This window comes from Eucalyptus grandis, chromosome 4, assembly GCF_016545825.1.
Source record: "Eucalyptus grandis isolate ANBG69807.140 chromosome 4, ASM1654582v1, whole genome shotgun sequence".
Taxonomy (NCBI): domain Eukaryota; kingdom Viridiplantae; phylum Streptophyta; class Magnoliopsida; order Myrtales; family Myrtaceae; genus Eucalyptus; species Eucalyptus grandis.
The window spans coordinates 6,284,079-6,289,513 of record NC_052615.1 but is presented as its reverse complement, the minus strand read 5'-3'; the positions used below and the strand labels follow the sequence as shown (position 1 = coordinate 6,289,513).

Below are 5,435 nucleotides of genomic sequence, written 5' to 3'. Positions count from 1 at the left end.
GAACTCCCACTTTCGACTGTGTGGGTCTCTTACATTTTAGTCCTCCGCGCTCCAACCCGCCAAAGCGGGGGCAAAAGAGCAGGGAAACATGGCGAGAGACAGATGTATGTTTCTTCGGGAGCAACAAAATTTGTTGAGGTTACGTGCTATTAAGTGTAAAAGTAAGCTAACATGACCTATGGCTCTCTTCCAATGAATGACGGCTTGCTTCGGCCATTTAAAGGCATTTGTATGGACTGGACACTGCCGTTCAAAAGAATCCTCCCTCTCCTCAATCAAAATCGCAAAAGGAATCGTCAGCCCTCTACACTTCTGCTCATCAGCGAGCTCCAGTTGCTATGCTCCCGATGGTTCCTCCGATAGTGTACCGCTTACACTAGGCGTTGAGGAGGAAAGAGGAAGCTCAGTGTCCGGCACCATGATTTACCAGCGCGTGGAACCTCACCTCAATGCATCAAACACGTTTGATCCCAAGCAGCCCGAAAGAATCCGGACCCACTAGAAACACATGCCGTGGTGGTGAATACCGAGAGATTACTGCTCCTTCATATGCTGTCCTTGGTACACCATCCTGCACGTGGGAGAAAGCATCATATCTTTTGTGCGAGTAAGAGAGAAAGAGAGTATCCAACTCTAGAATCATTAATACAAGCAAGCACAATGCGTAAGGAGCCGTTATAAGCCCTCTACCATGAGCATGGCCGTGAATAATCAGTTATAAATTTACATACTATATTATACATGCAAAACTTGCAAAGTAACTGCACAAGACTGAAGTGACCACACATCGAGTATACGTGTTCTGCCGAATAAATTGTCGACCTTGGTGGTTCTCTTGTAGCCTCAACCAGTCATCCCAGAAAGTTAGTGTTGTCAAAGAAAATTTCGGGAGACACATGAGCTATAAACATATGTGATCTAAAACCAATAAGGATATGCCTTAGGCCACTTTGGGGATAATTCCTTCCATGTAGATCTGGTCAACAGCCATCCCACCAGAAAGAAATCAGATCGATAAAGGATTTCCGCAAAATGTATTTAAAGATTACAAGAAAAGAGAGATGGAGAAGGAAACACATATCTTCGACAAGAAAAGGTTGATAAGGCTGTGAAGATGAATAAAATAAGCTTCAAACTTGAAATAAAATGAACTATAGCATCCCTCTGTCTAAACAGGTCCCCCATTAAAACTTCTTGGATCAATCATTAAACACAATACATGGGAATTACTAGCATCATTTAAGTGTGAATCCTCTCAGAAGCTACACCTCCTGAAGGACAACAGCACAATAAAACCATCCGAAGACAAAACTAACCAAATAATGTAATGGATCCACCATTAGTACTTCTTGACTAACCATAAAAACACAATATATGAGAATTACTACCATCATTTGATGGGGTATAATATTCTCACTTGAACGGATTGACTCTTCCCAATTGATATTTCAAGCAAGACAGTAAATTTACTAAACGTTGGATGAAAGAGAGATTCAGCACTCAGCGTTTTCAAAAATTTTGCTCAATATGACAAATTCAGAAAGGTTCCTCCCACACAGCAAGGAAAGGGTTCCACCACACACTCAAATTTCTTTTTCAAATTCACTAGGCGGAGTGAGTTGCAGATCTAAATTCACCTAAGCTTATAATTACATAACTTAAAAGTCTAGATGCTGGCTGCACATGATAATAACAAATTTACCGAGTACATATCTTAATAACTGAATGTGTATCTCTTGGAACAAAGCTAGAGGTTCAAATGGCCATCGATCCGTAGATACCAGGATGAGGTAATAGGATGGAGACTTCCAGCAGCAGCAAGTTGATCAGCATGTTCCAATTGTGTCGTGAAAAGACACATCTGCGGGAGAGAGGGAAAAAAACAAAAACAGAAAGATAAAAGTCAAACGAGGAAACATATAATTTTGGTGGATAAACAAATGAAGTAAGGACAACCATTGGATAAACATACCAACGCAAGAAGAATTGATCACGGAAGCCAACATGACTGCTACATACATATGTACATTGCTTGATGCTTGGGCATCTCTTTAAAGCCAAAAAAGACGATAATGTTGGGGAAGAAACTGAACCGAAAGATTTAACTGAAACTGGAGAAAAGAAAAGTTTAGCACAAATCCTTTTTCCTGGCCAAGAACCGTTTTGGATATCTGTTTGTGATAATCAAAAGATAAGCATCTCCCTAACCATCGAACAACAGTTTATACATGAAATTGGAGAGCTAAAGGGCTAAAAAGGCAGCAATTGAAGGTGAATCTGACAAAAAAAGATAGTTTAAGTGTGGTTATAGAAAATTAGTATGTTTTAGGATTGGATTACTATAATTCTTGATGGTAACTTGATGAGTTAAAATTTATGAATGGGGCACAAGGCCATACAATTATGTACTCAATCATAAGATGTCCTGTCCTTTACTAGAAACCAGACCAAAGAGGAAAGAAAAACGAGTTTCACCAAAATACTACAGCTACAAAGATCAAATACCTGAGTTAATGGACCCATATTTTGCCTCTTGAATCAAAGCATCTCTTAATTTTCCTGCTGAAATTCCTAAAGTACCACATGTCCATGGTCATCAAAGCAAAATTCCTACAAAGTAACCCCACAACAGAGCACGAAGGCAACGAACATCTAAAATCACGCTATTCTATAGTTACGAGACTTTCTGCAATTAATAGACGGCCCACAACCACTATAATTTTCTACATCTTTACTAGGAGTAGACAATCTAGTGCTATCAACCCCTTCTCATTTGTTCTACATCGAACACTTCTTTCACATGTTAGGAAAGAAGCCTTAGTCCTTCTATCTCGCATGATTTTGTAAATTACTTTAGTTCAGCGACTGATGCAAGCATGCGCAAAAGGAACAGAATCTCTGGTCAAAATACATAAGCTAAGATAAAGGTGCAATTGAATTCGCCCGCATTTTCAGTCCATCAGCATTAGCAAACTGAAAATTCAGCGAGACGAAACAACTTTTGTTCCATTTATTCGCATCGCTCTTCTGTTTTACACGCGAAATGGCGTTTAAGAAAGAAGCGAACAACAAAAACCTACAAAACCAGACAAAAGCAGCCGCGAGCACATATGCACGTGGATCGGTCACACAAAACCGCAAAAATTCCAGATCGCGTGAGAATCGGGACCAAGGAATCACCTGGATGTGGATCAACGCCACCGCCGCGGCGAGGAGGAGGAACCACCGGAAGTCGCAGAGGAACTTGCTCACCATCGTCTCTCTGGAGCCGGCGGGGGAAACCGCCGTAGCAGCTGAAGATCACGCGGCGAAGGCGTCGCGAGCACCGAACATGGCCGAGCTAGCGAGAGGAGCTTGAGGATTTCTGAGAAGGCTTTGATGGCGAATCTCAAGCGTCGAAGGTGGGGTGCTTCGTTCTCCTTGAAGCGACGACGGCGACGGCGACGATGACGACTAGGAGCGGCGAGTCAACAAAGCCGAGCCGAGGCGGGAGACTGGCTTCCGAAGCCGGACGATCGGCGCCGCCGACCGAAGCCTGTTTGGAGACGAGGCTCGCAGAGAAGAGGCGGTGTTCGAAGGGCTGAGCAAGAAATAGAAAAGGAACACGATTTTGTTCCATTTTTGTTCTTCGAATATGTTTCAGAAATAAGAAACACAAATTTATTGTTGCTTATTTTTGTTTCTGTTTTGTTTCTGGGAACAAAAGAACAAAAGAACATAAAAAGTGTTCATAAAAAAATAAAAAGAAATGCAAACAAATAGGCCCTTACACGCCTAGATCTTCACATTCCTAGTCATGCAAAATAGGAGAATTGTCAAATCAGTTATAAACCTATTGTACTGACGTCAATTCAATATAATTTTTTCAAATTTGTCAATTGAGTTTTAAATTTTTGTACGAAATTTCAATATAATTTTTCTGACAATTTTTCTAACATAGTGGTGTGCCACATAAGACAGTTAATAATGATTGGATTGTCACGTTAGCGAAATCTAACGAAAATTTGAATGGAAGAATTACCTTGGAATTTACTCAAAGGTTTAGAATTATATAAATAAAATTGAAAATTTTAGGACTAAATTAACTTTCATGTAATATATTTATGACTAATTGGGTAATTTTTTTTTTTTTACATGAAGCTTAGTGGACTTTATAACTCAATACGAGTGAGAGAAAAACAGGTTGAATAGAGAATATAAAGAAGAAAAATATTTTAAATTTTCTTTTTGGAAACTACAAGGAGAAAAAAAGAAAAGAAAAACAAAACCTCTTACTTCAATATATACCACGAATGTGAAATTGATTGTGCAAAGAGAATCACACTATTCTACATAATAACACATAATTCCGACGAGCCAGTTTATCTACACTTATGAAAAAAGCAGTTTTTACTTTTCCACCAAAATTTAAAGTATTACCCAAATTTCAAGAAACTACTAAATGTCAACATTAATATATATGCAAACATATACATATACATACATAGATACATATACATAGATACATATACATATACATACATAGATACATATATATATATATATATATATATATATATATATATATATATATATATCAAAATTTGAGGTATTTTAGGATAAATTAAGTCAAATTGCACGCGTCAAAATGTTCATATCAAGCAAAACGTGAGAGCTTAAAGTCATTCTAGACATGCCCATTTGACTATCTGAATTTTTCGCGGACTATCACTTATTAAGTGCACGTATGAGATGTGAACATCAAGGGAAATCTTCTATAGAATGTCGTCAGTGGTAAATTGATATATCCAGTTGGCTGGTTTTAAAGTATTTAATTAAATTGGGAACAAGAAGCTAGGTGTGATAATATGCTCGAAAGGTCCCTTTTCAACTGGGAGCAATTTTCTTTGAGTTACCACATGCATAAGTCAAAGGTCTGAATTTAATGTTTCATAAGGCATGGGATGATTCATAGGCATTTCGATAGTCAGGTCTCTACAACCTGTGTCTTTGGATGGAAAAAGTACATAGAATGCAAGTTGAACTCGACTTCCCCATCAAAAGAATCGATAAATGGCATCATCTGGATAATTTTTGGAATCCATGATCTCTCATCAGTTTCCTATGCGATAGATGTGTGCAGACACTAGCTTTTTAGGAGAAGTTACGAGCTAGGACTTATTCAGATTCTTAAAATATGGTTGGTTTAGACCAGTAAAATAAATGGCTGATTTTGGAGGACGACTATTAATTCTTTGGACAGTTCAAAGAGGCCATGTGTAACAAAAGTAGGAGTGGATGGTTTCAAGTTCTATATAGGTTCCAATTGGAATCTGGTAGAACCTACCTGTTGATATAAATTTCTTATTTTTTAGAACCTGGGACTTACTTTGCAAACCGTGGAACTTGAAACCTACCTTATTACAAGTTCCCGGATTTATTTAGGTTCCACTTAA

The 5,435-nt window shown here is 38.4% G+C and overlaps 1 long non-coding RNA gene across 2 annotated transcripts; it reads right to left on the bottom strand.

The window, feature by feature from the left end:
• Nucleotides 1–437: 437 nt before the first annotated feature.
• On the bottom strand, nt 438–3,442 carry LOC108955772. Of its 2 annotated transcripts, none has more exons than XR_005550437.1 (3): nt 3,181–3,442; nt 1,782–1,861; nt 438–571 (listed from the first exon to the last, which is right to left on the bottom strand). It is a non-coding gene; the product is annotated as an uncharacterized LOC108955772 (long non-coding RNA). The 2 variants fall into 2 exon arrangements; XR_005550438.1 differs by lacking the exon at nt 3,181–3,442 and adding an exon at nt 1,973–2,040.
• Between the last annotated feature and the right edge of the window lie 1,993 nt (nt 3,443–5,435).